Source organism: Nuphar pumila, chromosome 4 (genome assembly GCF_984573655.1).
Source record: "Nuphar pumila chromosome 4, dmNupPumi1.hap1.1, whole genome shotgun sequence".
Taxonomy (NCBI): domain Eukaryota; kingdom Viridiplantae; phylum Streptophyta; class Magnoliopsida; order Nymphaeales; family Nymphaeaceae; genus Nuphar; species Nuphar pumila.
The window spans coordinates 107,403,440-107,418,508 of NC_143252.1; the positions used below are offsets into that span (position 1 = coordinate 107,403,440).

Sequence of the window (15,069 nt, forward strand, 5' to 3'; positions counted from 1 at the left end):
AAAGAAACGATAGTGTGATGTGTGATTCACAGAAAACCACGACAGATCCACTATCAAACTGAACAATAAGAATATACATGAGGCTCACAAGAATCAATTTGTATGAAACATATACATTACCAATACAAACCGAGCTGAGACTCCATGTGATGTGCAACATTAAAGATTGAATATAAAACAACTAGACTATATGTTCATTTCAAGAATGTCGAACAGACAAAATAAGTTCTTCAAAGAGTTCAGTCTCTGAAAAGTAATGTATAAAACATAGAAGTCAAGAACTCCATCAAAACTATATGTCAGGAGTTGTTACTCATCTTGACGAGATCACATCTAACTAGCAGAACCACTAGCACCAGTTTACTGTGACAGAACAAGTTTCACCAAGGACACATCTCACTAGCAGCAATCAAAGAACCATTGTTAAGCCTTCTTCATGAAGACCCAATTCAGAACCACTAGCACAAGACGAGAGAGAAGCGGGCTTCTTCTTCTCCTTATCCTTGTTGGCAGCGGATTTCTTTCCCATCAAAATCCCCTTCGCTCCTTTCCCCGACATTTTCCACCAATCTTCCAACAAGAAAACCAAAGAAAGAGAGTCAACGACAACCACAAAACAATAATTTCAACTCCCCAAGAGAGAGAGAGAGAGAGAGAGAGAGAGAGAGCTATGCCCCTTCTCATCTCAACAACAAACGTTCAAAGATCGGAAGCAGGAAAACCCCAAGAATCCCTGACCCTAACTCGACCAGTAGAAACGAAAAAAAACGCGGTTTGCCTTCAAGAGAAGGGAACAAACTCAGAGTCACGAGAAATCCCGCGAACGAGCGAAAGAGGAAAGGAAGACCAGAAAAATCCCAAAACTCGAAGGAAAAATCCAACAACGGATGATCTCCCAAATCGAAGAACAGAAGACAACCCCAGGGAGAGGAAGAAAAGATCTTAGAGAAGAGGAGAAGGGGAGATACAGAAAAGAGAGATTACCGATGGATCTCTGAAGGAGAAGAGGCTCTCTAACGCCCCTTTTGTTTTTGAAAGGCAAGCTGGGATCAGGCAGAACATACCACTATACCATTGGGTTTTGAACCTTTAACGTCCCAACACAAGTTGACGTGCACCAGCTGCTCCTACCACACAAGTGGAGTCTTCATTGGTCTAACGCTCTTTCGCTTCGGATGAGAGAGAGGAAAAAAAAAACGAAAAGAGGCAAATCGTGCCTTTTGGCCTCTTTTAAACTATACTCTTTTTCGGCTATAAGTAGATTAGCGCAAGTGAAAAGAGCTTTTATTGGGACACTTTTTACATGCGTAAAAAAAAGTCTTTTTTGACTGGCCCACTTATGTGTTGTGCCAAAAAACGATTCTTCGCTGATGCAATTTTGCAGTGCACCAAAAAAAACTAATTATACTGGCGGTTAGTTTTTCACTGACGCTAAGCAAAATAGTACCAGTGAAACTGGCGCGCCAGCAGCCAATAAAAGTATTTTTTTTCCTGTAGTGGATCGTTAGTGGAAACATTTAAACTTCATGACCATGGTTCTAAGGTTTAATAGATTGTTTCAAAGTTAGAAGTTATAGAGTTTAAGCTCTAGACCTACTGTTTCTTCATTTACCCAACAAAAAAAAAATCTAGTCCTATCGAGCCGAGCTCAAGCTAATTCACTTGCATAAAAAATGCCGTCTCACTTTACCAGAAAAATATAGTGTTTAAAAGTCGGAAGCAATAGGATTTGAGCTCTCAAGCCGCCGAACATTTATTGTGCATATTCGGCTTATTTCAGCCTACTTTACAAGTTTGAATGAGCCCATTATGAGCTGAACCATGATCGGCTCGGCTTGTTTTTCAGCCCTACCCTTTTCTATATCCAGGCTTAAGAGTGACATTAGTAGAATAAACTCTACCAGTGGCAGAGTTCTTTGAAGCTATGCCATCTGGAGTGCGTGTCGTGGGTGGCATTAGTCGGATACATTGTGACACACTGACACGTCTTTGACACGTACAAACATTATTTAATATCAGTTTTAATACTTTTGACAATATTTTAATAAAAATTTCTGAACACGTCGTGTCGGTTCTACCCTTCCAATAGAAAATGTAAGAATTTCAGATCAACGGCTTTCTCTTGAACCCTCAAAAACAAGGAGAAAAGAGGGAAGATCAGGTGCAATGTGATGGCACACTTTTATTGTGCTGCTGCAACTGATCATCTTCCATCTTTGGGGAAACAGCACAATTGTCCAGGAGCTGTTTGGATGCTATCAATTGTCTAGATCTTATGAATTTCATGAATACATGCTTCCATATTTGCTTCCAGAACATTCTATAAATATCTTGTTAACCCCCAAATTTTTTCTTTTTCCAGCGAACGATGAACAAAACATAAAGAAAACCTAAATGATTGTATTACAAATTTAAAGGTCATTCGAAAATCAGAGTGTAGTTTTTTTTTTTATCAAACTGTGAAATCATGTATAGCCTGAAGGTTCTCCTTTCAGTACATTGATTCACAAAACGCCCTTAATGAATCAATAACCCCAAAAAAGCCTCATCAAAGAAACGTTATGCGATCAACGAAAACCTTCAACTTTAGAATCTAGTTTCCAGTTTGAACTGTGCCCATCATAAAGCTACCTTATGCATCAGTCAGATGACCACTTAGGTGGATAAATCCGTGTCTTATAGCCCATTTGCAAAATAGTACCTACCTTTTACAATTTTTTACAAGTTAGAGGCCCCCTTTCTCACCGTTATTACAAACTGGTCCTTCTGTCAAGGCCTGTTAGTTTAACCATGGTCAAACACTGACCATGGTTAACTGATCACTAAAATACTGCTCATCTGGATTCTCCCTGACAACCAACCCCTCCCCGTTGATAGTTCACCCAACAACTCTATCTCCATCTCCTTCCCTGTCAATGGCTCACAAGGCGACTGCCTCTCTTCTCTCTTCCACTTCCGTTACTTGTAGCAGTAGCAGTAGCAGCAGCAGCAATTGATCAAGACTAACAGCAACAGCCAAGAGAAAGAACCCAACCCAAAACGGATGGCATACGACTTCCCAGCATCAGCAACAACATAAAAGATCCTGAACAGAAGAATCCTAACTAAAACCGATGCAAATTGAGATTAAATTGGTAGATGTCACCCAATAGCAGCAAAATAGGAGTAAAACAGGTACTAAAAACAATTAAGGACCCCAACAGCCCCAAAAAACAACATACCTTTCACTAGTCTACGTTGCATCCTACTGACCCTGTGCCCAGATCATCCCCACCCCACAACCCCCACTCTCTTCATGCCCAATCACTCATATAAACCCACACCCCACCTCATCAGATTTAGTGAGGCCATACCATAAAGTAACATTTTGGCAACTATGATTGACAGCACAAATAAATCAGAGAATAATTTGCAAAAAACACAAATCAAAAGAAGTTGCTCACTCAAACAAGAGAAACCCTAAAAATATATGGGCTTACACAATCAGAGCTAAACAACCTATCCTCACTGAAGACAATGGTTATTTTTTCTCACTTTTTGCAAATCAGTCCTTGCCTTATTTGTTTTTGCAAAATGGTCCACAATGGAGGCAGAACTGTCAATTTGCATGCCCTTAACAGTTACCGTCAGGAAAACTGACTGCTGTTAACTTCAGAGACTAATTTGCAAAGGATAATGAAAAGGCAGGGAGACCGATTTGCAAAATGACATAAGCCAAGGACTATTTTGCAAATCGCCAATAAGGCGAGGACCAATTTGCCAAAAAACCCTTTAATTAAATTCTGTGTTGGCACGACAGTCTTCATATGAGCTTGCATAGGATCCTTTCTTTAATTCCATCCAGTTGTTTAAAGGTTTCAAGTGCAGATACACATCCAGGGCAAGCTATGGTACCTCTTATAGGTTGGCTAAGATGGCTTCCTCATGTATCACTAGGTTTTGGAAGGATAAACCACCTGAGTGGTTTCTTCCATTTTGGATTTGTATTAGGTGATCTGATTTCTTTTGTAACTGGTAGGGGTCTGCCTAACCCCATCTTGATAATAAAAAAAATGATCTACAGAATATCTAGCAAGACAGTTGAGGCATAGGGAACAAACTATTTGGTACTCATATTTTACTAATACTAGCAAATTAGAGATATCGAGTAACATCTTGCAAGAGATTCATACATATATCAGCATTTAGCATCTGAATAAAAGACGAGTATCTAGTTTCATCATTTGGATATTACGAATCATCAAGTATGTGAACTCATCAGAATTTTTTTTCTAAGTGTGCGCTTGATGTGCTAGAGTTACATGCAATTCTATTCACATTTCAACAATTTTCCCACTATCACGCATCCAAGCAGTTGAGCTTCAAAGCATCACCCATCTAATTCAAAAGGAGGAGATGAAGCTAAACGCTCATCATGGATAAACCAATAATTATGGTCTGCTTCTTCACGGTAAATTCACCAAGAGAAAACAAGCTAAAGACAGACAAACGATGCTCAGGCCAGGGCATCAACCTTGATCTTACAGCTAGAATGTGCCTAATTCCCTACACATCCACCACAAGAACAAAGGGAATGGTGGTCAAAGCAGCTAGAGAGAGGATCACATGTAATTGTAAATATCAGCGAAGAACAAACAATTTATCTTGCAGAATAAAAAATTTCAACTTAAACACTAATTTTGAAGATAAGTTGCAACCACTAACAGCAGAAAAATATCAGTCACCAACAATATCTATGCATACCTACATTACGTTATGACTCAAACCGGCACTTCAACTCACCCTTGTAATCAGAAAGTCATAGATATACAACGGTATCTGCCTTGGCTAAAAGATCATATTCGCTCAACACAAAGCAATACAAGAGCTAGCTTCCAGGCATGCACGGGCACACACAGACAGGCAAGCATACACACCAAACATGCACACAGACGTGCAGGCACACAAACACATGCCACATGCCTGTCATGTAGAGAGCTAATCTTTCATAGGATCAAACTGTTAAAATGTAACATATAAATATTTATATAATAATAATATTATTATATTATTATTATTATATAAATATATATTTTTTCTATTTTTTTATTTTATTTTTTATTTGTAATATATATTATCTAGTTCATATTGAACTAGATAATATAGTTTGGTTAAGTTCCACCAAACTATCTAGTCGTTGGAACTAGTCCAACGGCTAGATTTCTAGCCGTTGGACTAGTCCCCTCTTGTAAAACCACTCTCTTTGTAATGCTTTTCAAGCATTGTTCTACATAAATAAAATATTTATTTATGCATGTGTTGTTCCTCTTTTACCCTTTTTAAGGGCTTTGCTTAAAGTGTCTTTTAGACACTTCGCTTTGAGTGTTCCAAGGGCATTCGTGGAAGACAACCATTTCATTTCATGGTATCAAAGCTACGGGATTATTAGATCTTGGAGAAAGGCCGCCTCGGTTTCCATGTCCCTTGTGCAAAAGGTGTGTTATCACCTTGTTCTTGCAAAGTATTTTGTCACTTAGAGAGAGAGGTGTTTTATCACTTCATTAGCGGCTTCAAATCGCATCATTCGAAGGGTTTCATCATCTTTGTATTGTATCCCTTTCTCTTCTCACTTTTTTTTGTTCTTTTCTTCTATCTTTTTCCTTTTTCCCCCTCTTGTAAACAATGGATGACAATGACAAAGTCACCATCATTCCCATGAAATTAAGTGACAAATTATGTAACGTGGGCTTCAATCATGAAGCACTACATATAGGGTAAAGGCTTACGGGGGATCGTGGATGGTTCCGATTCGAAACCTAAACTATCCCTTACCAAGAAAGAGGGAGATAAGGAGGTCCCATTATCGGAAGAGGAGAAAATAAAGGCTTTAGCCTCCTATGAAAAAAAGTGAAAAGGGTGGAGAATGGGACATGCGAAGATAATGTCATGGCTTATCAATAGTGTTGACATTAAAAAGTGCTCTAGCCTTGCCAAATTTGATCATGCCGATAAGGCATGGGAATACCTTAAAAATATGTATTCCCTTAAAGATATTGCACATGTGTGTAATCTTCAAGAAAAGGTTCGGATGATAACCCAAGGAGACAAATCCATTCGAGAATATTACAATGGGTTATCCGAACTTTGGGAAGAACTATCTCTTCTAGAGCCAAAATGGCACTGTGCCGAAGACATCGAGCTTCGCCAAAAGCAACTCGATGTTGAACACTTTTACCAATTTATAACTGGGTTAAGTCCGGAATTTGAGTCCACCAAATCGGTCGTTCTTCACCGGGAAAAAATTTCTTCTATTGTTGAAACCATTGAAGAATTAACAATGGAGAAAAATCGTCTTCGAAAAGGTTCCTCTAAAGTTGATAATGATTCTGTCCTAGCAGTATCTAGGCCTGGGAATCATACTCGCACCTACAAGCCTCCTCATTTTGGAAGACAAAATGGTGAGTTTGACAAAAGAAAAGTTATTTGTCATCATTATCATGAATCAGAGCACTATAGGCCTCAATGTCCAAAGTTAAAGAGAAGAGATGAAAAGAAGGTTGCATCAGTTGAAGTCGAGCCAAAAGATCAAGATGCACCAGTTTCTATGGCTCAACTCATGGAGATTCTTCAGCCCCTTCTTCAAGGGGTCTCCTCTGTTAAATTTTAATTCATAAGACAATGTATTTTCTATATATATTTTCTATATATAAAAGAAGATACATATTCGTATATATATTTCATATATATGTACATGTATTCATCTACTTATATATATATAAAATATATATTTCTTTAGCTGTAGGGGTATTTTAGTCATTTCTATATTTTACGCATATTCATGCTTTTTAATATGATTGTAATTCCTCCTTTTTATTTTTTCTTATTTTTGTAATTTTTTTCATTTCTTATTTTTGTTCTTTTATGTAATATTTCTGTACACAGTGTACAACAGTTTAAAAGGTAGACGTTGGGCTGATTCCCTACGTCTCTAATAAGAGCCGTTGGGAATAGCCCAACGGCTCTTTAAGTGCTTATAAATAAGGGCTATGTGAGCCCATTGAAGGTATGTATTACAGTAAGGAGTTGTCTCCTTAAGCTTATAAACACTGTGTATTTATTGCACTTCTTTTGTGGTGTAAAGCTTATAAACACTGTGCATTTATTGCACTTCTTTTGTGGTGTAAAGCTTATAAACACTGTGCATTTATTGCACTTCTTTTGTGGTGTAAAGCTTATAAACACAGTGCATTTATTTTGTGTCTTGAGTATTTGAAGTATCAAGTTATTTGAAAACTTGATTGTTTGCAAGGATTATTCACATGGTATCAGAACAAGGTTGGAAAAATAAAGATCGTGTGGATTCTCACTTTTTCGGGTGCCTCGAAAAGTGTGCCTTCGATTTTTTGGTGATTGGAGTGGATCCGCTTGTTCATCCAATATTTTAAAAGACTCTTCTATCAAGAAAGGTCTAAAAATCATTTGTAGTATGTATTTTTTTCATCATCTCTCCTTTCTAATGGGTGAAAAAGACTCTCATTCTTCTCTCGGTTTCAAACTCAATGGGACCAACTATCACGTTTGGGCCGAAAACATGGAGACTCATATTAAAGGGAAAGGGCTTTGGGGCTATGTCCAAGGCTCGTTTCCTGAACCGGAGTCAAAGATAACCTTGATGGAGAAAGGAGAAATAAAAATCCTTGAAGGCGAAGAAAGTGTTAAAATATATTCCTTAATCAGTGTAATCATATATATTTTATATATATATATATATAGGTTGATACATATACATATATGGTATATATGTATATGTATCTACCTAATTATATATATATATAATATATTTCTCTATTATTAGCCATAGGGGTAGTTTAGTTATTTCATGTATTTTTACGCATATTCCATTTGGAATATGATTGTAATTTATTTTTTATTTTCTTCTTTTTATGGTTTGCGCCACCTGGGGAGGCTCCCCAAAAGAATCGTTGGGGAGCCCCCAACAACTGCTTTGGGAGCCCCCTATGTGGCTCCTCTAAAGGGTTATAAATAGGGGTCTTCCCCTTATATTTCATTATTCTTGAGGGAGCTTTAGCTCCATTGTAAAAGGGTTTTTACTCTATTTTTCATAATAAAGAGAGATTCTTTTAGCCTTTTGGCTTAACCCCTTTGTGGGTTTAGCACTTTATGTGTTTTTGGTTGCCCTTTAGTGGGTTTGTGTATTTGCACCTTTAGTGTGCATTTATGGGTTCATTATCGAACCGTTTGTTTTCTAACATGGTATCAGAGCGAGGTCACGATCGGGTTGTCTTTTGGTGCATCGGAAAGTGTATCGCTCAAGAAATGGTGAAGTATTCATTGTTCTTCTCTTTTTTGAAGTTATTCGGTATGTATCCCCTTTCTTAAAGTATTATGCATTATAAAACTATTTTTCTTGCATATATTTTGTACATTTAGTATTTATGATAGTTGAATCATTTCTTTTCACATTTCACGTGTTCGCATGTTTTAAAATATCTTCTTTTAAAATTTGGTAAACTTGTTTGTTTTTCAAATATATGATTGCTCAAAAATAGGTCGTATATTATATTTTTTAAATTTGATGTCAATCCTACTTGAACTCGTATGGCTTTAGGTGTTTTCTATTATGTTGACTTCAAGTATTAAAAGCTTGAGGTTCATATTATATGTGCATTTGTGAGAGTTCTCCTTGTACCCTTGTGCACACTTCTTAGCATTGTGTTTATACACGAATATTTTTTAGAGATTTTTTTATAAATGAGCATACATGGTTGTGATAAAAATCTTTTGTATGTGTAAGAAGTTTTTGGATAAGATTGAATTTTTTTTTGTATATGAAGGATTGTGATAATTCACATACTTCTCTACGCATTCATCGATTACCCATCACATATAATAGTAATTTATGTTTTTCAAAATTGTCTTCAATTATGTGAGATTTATGATTTTTTACATAATTGTTTCATGATTGACCTATAAGTTAACTTCTAAAATTATATATGTTTTCTTGCTAAATTAATGATATTTGCTTAAAAGCTCTTTGACTCTCATATGAAGCCTAATTTGTTTTGAGGTTCTCTCTTGTTTATAGTTTTTAGTGCATTTTTTGTGAAAAAATGATATAATTCTTGTATGAGAATTTCTCATATCTAAATCTTTGTTATTCACTTTTTTATGAATCCTAAGTAGTTCTTGTTAATAATAACTATTTGTGAGAACTCCTAAAGGTCTTTCAATGTTTTTGGTTTATTTAAAGAATTTTGAAATTTTTTTTTATTAAATATGTTGTATAAACCATTGTGTTCATTAAGAAAGATCTTTTAAAAGAACTTCCCACACTATATAGAATCTTAATATGCATAGTGTGTCTATTGCATCTTTTAGTATAAAAGATTTCATTAGTTTTGATTTTCTTCTAATGATGCAACTTTATAAACTTGTTTGTTTGTATTTTTCACGTAAGGTTTCAAAACCTCTTGATTGTATCTCTTCTTTTAAAAGGATGCCTACATTGGCTGTAATATGATGTTCTTTGTCTTAAATTTCATTTGTTAAGCATATAATTGCATAATTAAGGCTTGAGGGTCTCAAGCATTCCTTCTTTTCTATGAAATACATGCCTTAGTGCATGTTTGCTATTTTTACGCCTTTGTGCGTATTTGTTCAAGTGTTGTGTGAGTGCTTTCATGCACCTCTTTTGTAAAGCTTTTGTGCTTGTATGTGTATTGTCTCTTCGTAGACATTTTTACATTGTGAAGCTTTTGTGCACATTTCTTTATGTGAAAGTGTAATGGACTTGGATATTGACTCTTTTGTTTAATCATTATAAGACATTGTAAGTGTTTATACCGCTTTGTATGTTTCCGCATATCTTATCACAATCAAAGAATATTAAAACTTGTTGTATGGGATTTAATCCCAATTTTATAAATTTTCAAGTACTTTTGAATATTTTTTCTTTGGGTATTGTGTTAAAGCTCTCTTTGTAAACCGTTATAGTTCTTGTGATTTCTTTGTTAAAAGCTTGGTTTTCTTCTCTTGATTATCCCAAGATGATTTCTTTATATGTCATTGTGTTTTTGAAAGAGTATTTTTGCCTTTTATGGCCCTTATTTTGTTCATCACAAGTTGTTATATGATGCATCAACTCTTTTTGGCCTTGTTATTGATACATTAGAGATGTTTGTCGAGGTGAGTTATGGGCACCTCGTGTTATGTCATTTTAGATTGTCAACTTTTAGTTTGACTCTAAAATGACTTGTTTTGAGATCTCTAATTATGAGTATGTCACTCATTTGTTTTTTGGCAGTTGATTTTATGGATGCTTTTAATTATGTATACTTGTGATAGATGTCTAAAGTTTGAAACCTTAGTGTTTCAAGGTATATTGAGAAATTGATGTTCTTTAATTGTATTTTCATTACAAACTTTATTGCCTCAAGTGTCTTCTCCTTTTATGCCTCTTATCTAAGTGTCATCATATGTAGACAAGACATATTGTTCACACCTTTGTGTGTTGGTAGCCATTTGTTGGCTTTGTTCTCTTGGTCTAGTAGTTGAACACACTTGTCTTGAGTGTCATTATATGTAGACAAGGCACGTTGATTCACATCATTGTGTGTGATTTTTAGTCCATATTGGCATTTGTATTCTTGTTCTAATCGCTGAGATGTATGCCCATGGTTGACTTCTTTTACTCAATTCAAGTGTCATTTTATGTAGACAAAAGATGTATTGTCACACCTTCGTATGTGTTTTTAGCCCATGGTTGGGATGGTACTCTTGCTGTAGTAGCTAAACATGCTTGTTTTGAGTGTTATTTTATGTAGACAAGAGATGTTTTTAGTCCATATTGACATTTATTCTCTTGTTCTAGTCATTGATACACTCATTTCAAGTATTATTATATGTAGACAAGATGTGTTTATACGCACATTCGTGTGTGTCTTGGCCCTTAGTGGCATTATGTTTATGTTCTTGTTCTAGTAGCTTATACACTTGATTTATGGGTTTTTTTGAAGGTCTAATAAGGTGATTGCATGTAATTGATAAACTATTGTTGAGATTTACAAAATTCCATATTTATGGGAATTTGAAATTTGGTATTAATATGAGATTTTCTAACTCATGTTCACTTGATAACACAATTGCTATGTGCACATATTGTTCAAATCAAAGAATATATTTTGATAGTTTTGTCTCATAAATGAACTTAAAACTTTTTGAATTCTTGTGTTTTATACACTCTCTTTTATCTTATACTCTTGAGCATTTCCTTTGTGAAATCGCAATTACTCAAATCAATAAACACTTGTTTTCCTATCTTGTAAGCATTAAAGAATGATTGGAGCATATTCATTAATGACTCTTTTATGTGTTGATTCAATATGCATATGCTCATAATGTATTTTTAAGCTCTCACTTGATTAAGATTCATATATTTTCTTATGTGTTGCTCTCTATGTCACACGGACTCGACTAAAGGGTTGCCGCACCCGCGTCGACACGCACGGACTCGGGTGCGGCTTTGGACTCGGCCCGGACTCGGTCAACTCCGAGTCGGACTCGGTCAACGAGTCCGGGCCGAGTCCGACCACATTTTGGACTCGGTCAACTTTGACCGAGTCCAAAATTGTCCAGTTCGAGTTTTAAATTTTGTTTTGGATCCGGGTCGGGTCGGGTCCAAACCCGACCCAGATCCAAATTTTTTTTGGCAGCCGAACCCTAAAAGGGGTTTATCGACAGGGAGAGGGGCTTACCCTCTCGATTTTGCCTCTCCCCCTCAGCCCCTGCAGCTTTCTCCTGCAACCACGCCGGCGATCCGAACTCCGGCGACAGGCAGCCACCGTCTCCCCCTCCGTCAGGTATGTCGACCCTGCTCGTAGCCTCCCTCCCTGCACCCTCTGCTCGCAGAGGAGGGGCTCGGCCCCCCTCCCTGCACCCTCTGCTCGCAGGGGAGGGGCTCGTCCCCTCCCTGCACCCTCTGCTCGCAGGGGAGGGGCTCGGCCCCTCCCTGCACCCTCTGCTGGCAGAGGAGGGGCTCGGCCCCCCTCCCTGCACCCTTTGCACGCAGAAGAGGGGCTCGGCCCCCCTTCCTGCACCCTCTGCTCGCAGGGGAGGGGCTCGGCCCCTCCCTGCACCCTCTGCTGGCAGAGGAGGGGCTCGGCCCCCCTCCCTGCACCCTTTGCACGCAGAAGAGGGGCTCGGCCCCCCTCCCTGCACCCTTTGCACGCAGAAGAGGGGCTCGGCCCCCCTTCCTGCACCCTCTGCTCGCAGGGGAGGGGCTCGGCCCCTCCCTGCACCCTCTGCTGGCAGAGGAGGGGCTCGGCCCCCCTCCCTGCACCCTTTGCACGCAGAAGAGGGGCTCGGCCCCCTTCCTGCACCCTCTGCTCGCAGGGGAGGGGCTCGGCCCCTCCCTGCACCCTCTGCTGGCAGAGGAGGGGCTCGGCCCCCCTCCCTGCACCCTTTGCACGCAGAAGAGGGGCTCGGCCCCCCTCCCTGCACCCTTTGCACGCAGAAGAGGGGCTCGGCCCCCCTTCCTGCACCCTCTGCTCGCAGGGGAGGGGCTCGGCCCCTCCCTGCACCCTCTGCTCGCAGAGGAGGGGCTCGGCCCCTCCCTGCACCCGCACCCGCACCCGCGTTAAGAATTGCTTTTTTTTGCTTTAAAATTTACAATCTTTATGTGTTAATTTATTGTTATATATATATAATTATAATATTTAAAATATATATATATTTTTTAATATATATATATATAGCCGAGTCCCCGTGTCCAAATTTTTTGGAATTGCGCCGCACCCGTGTCGCACCCGCACCCGCACCCGCACCCGCACCCGCACCCATGTGACATAGGTTGCTCTTTGAAGGCTCTTTATGTTGTCACTTCATGAACTATCTCAATGTTCCTCATTGTGGTCTTTTGTTTGTTCATTATTGAATCATGTGAATGCATTAAGCATTCTTATTATACATTTTCGCGTACACTTTAAAATTTTCTCATTATTTTTTAAGTATATGATTTTGAAAGATGATCTTCTAAAATCATTTTGCATGCATAAGTAATTATCTTGTCTTGACGAATCTTGTGCTTTAAATAAAATAATTATGCTTTTATATCTTTTTGCACCAGTTTCTTGGATGAATCATCTGATATGGTTTTGATTGATTCATCTTGTTTGGAATATATCTTTTCCTTGGACCTGTTTTTGGTTTGTTCCACAAGATCTTGAAGATGAGATAGAAAGGAGTACCATGGATAGATCATGGAAGGTGATCACCAATAAAGACTTTTGAAGGAAAACCTTTGCTATTTTCATGACATCCTAACTGAAGACTCTTGAAGCCTTGAGATTCTTCCTCTTGTATTCTTCAATCTTTTCGTTCTTCACGCAAAGTTTGAGGGGGGGTGTTAAAATATATTCCTTAATCAGTGTAATCATATATATTTTATATATAAAGGTTGATACATATACATATATGGTATATATGTATATGTATCTACCTAATTATATATATATATAATATATTTCTCTATTATTAGTCGTAGGGGTAGTTTAGTCATTTCATGTATTTTTACGCATATTTTATTTAGAATATGATTGTAATTTATTTTTTATTTTTTCTTTTTCTTTTTTTCTTTTTGTGGTTTACGCCACCTAAGGAGGCTCTCCAAAAGAGTCGTTGGGGAGCCCCCAACGATCACAGACCGCTGTGGGCTCCCAACGACTCCTTTGAGAGCCCCCTATGTGGCTCCTCTAAAGGGTTATAAATAGAGGTTTTCCCCTTGTATTTCATTATTCTTGAGGGAGCTTTAGCTCCATTGTAAAAGGGTTTTTAGCCTATTTTTCATAATAAAGAGATATTCTTTTAGCCTTTTGGCTTAACCCATTTGTGGGTTTAGCACTTTATGTGTTTTTGGTTGCCCCTTAGTGGGTTTGTGTATTTGCACATTTAGTGGGCATTTATGAGTTCATTATCGAACCCTTTGTTTTCTAACAGAAAGAGCAAAGGCTCTTGAAGACTACACCAAAAAACATGAAGAAAGAGAGATGAGGAATTTTAAAATCCTCTCATGGATTTTCGCTTCTCAAGCATGGGAGTACCTTGAGAAGATGTACACCTCTAGGGACTTATCTCATAAATATTACCTCCAAAAGAGGGCGCTAACTCTTCATCAAAGAGAGATGACTATAAGGGAGTATTTTGTCGAACTATCTTCTATTTGGGATGAGCTTGCTATGCTCGAACCCAAGTGGAGTGGAGAAGCCATAGAGATTCGTCATAAACAATTGGAAGAAGATAGATTTTTTAATTTTTTGAATGGGCTTAGGCCTGAATTCGAACAAATTCGGTCTTCTCTTTTATCTGTCTTCACTTCCCCCTCTCTTGAAGATGTAATTACTAAACTAAGTGGGGAAGAGACTCATATGGGTATAAGCAAGAACAACCCAAGTGTTCTAGCTACACCTTCCAATAATGAAGAAAATGAAGGAGTTAATGTCATCTCAAGACCGGAAAACAACTTAAAGACCTACAAGCCTCCTCACTTCAAGAATCAAAACTCAAGTGGTCAAAGAGGGAAGAAGGATTATAGCAAACTTTTATGCCATTTTTGTAAGGAATCGGGGCATATTAAGTCTATTTGCCCAAAGTGGAAAAAGTTATTTGTCATGGCTACTACATCCCAACCTCAAAAAGAAGAGTGCTTGCCATCTTCAAATGGAGCTCTCTCATTGCAACAAATCGTGGATGCACTTCAACCTCTTCTAAAAGAGGCTATTTCCGAAGCCGCCATGTCAACCTCTTCTCCTCCCGGTAAGACCACTTGGCTTTTAAATTCGGGTGCTTCTTTTCACATGACCCCAAGTTTTAGTTCTTTTTCCGAATACTCAAAAAATCACTCTCTATCTTTTGTTTCAACCATGGATGGAACATCTTTTGAAGTAAAAGGAATAAGAAATTTTGAAAAACAAGGATTCTTTATTCCAAAAATTAGATTTATACCCAAATTAAACTAAAATTTGCTTTTCGTTTCTCAACTCCCCGATCATGGGTGTGATATAAAGTTTTCATTTA

General features: G+C 38.0%; 2 long non-coding RNA genes across 2 annotated transcripts in view; both read right to left on the reverse strand.

The window, feature by feature from the left end:
* Positions 1 to 173: 173 nt before the first annotated feature.
* On the reverse strand, positions 174 to 1,052 carry LOC149840460 (uncharacterized). The gene is made up of 2 exons (XR_016431560.1): positions 985 to 1,052; positions 174 to 570 (listed from the first exon to the last, which is right to left on the reverse strand). It is a non-coding gene; the product is annotated as an uncharacterized LOC149840460 (long non-coding RNA).
* Positions 1,053 to 2,655: 1,603 nt separating this feature from the next.
* The window catches only part of LOC149840461 (uncharacterized), a 30,088-nt gene continuing 17,674 nt past the window's right edge, over positions 2,656 to 15,069 (reverse strand). The window contains exon 2 of the long non-coding RNA XR_016431395.1: positions 2,656 to 3,104. This is a non-coding gene — a long non-coding RNA (uncharacterized LOC149840461). The remainder of the gene's footprint in view (positions 3,105 to 15,069) is intronic.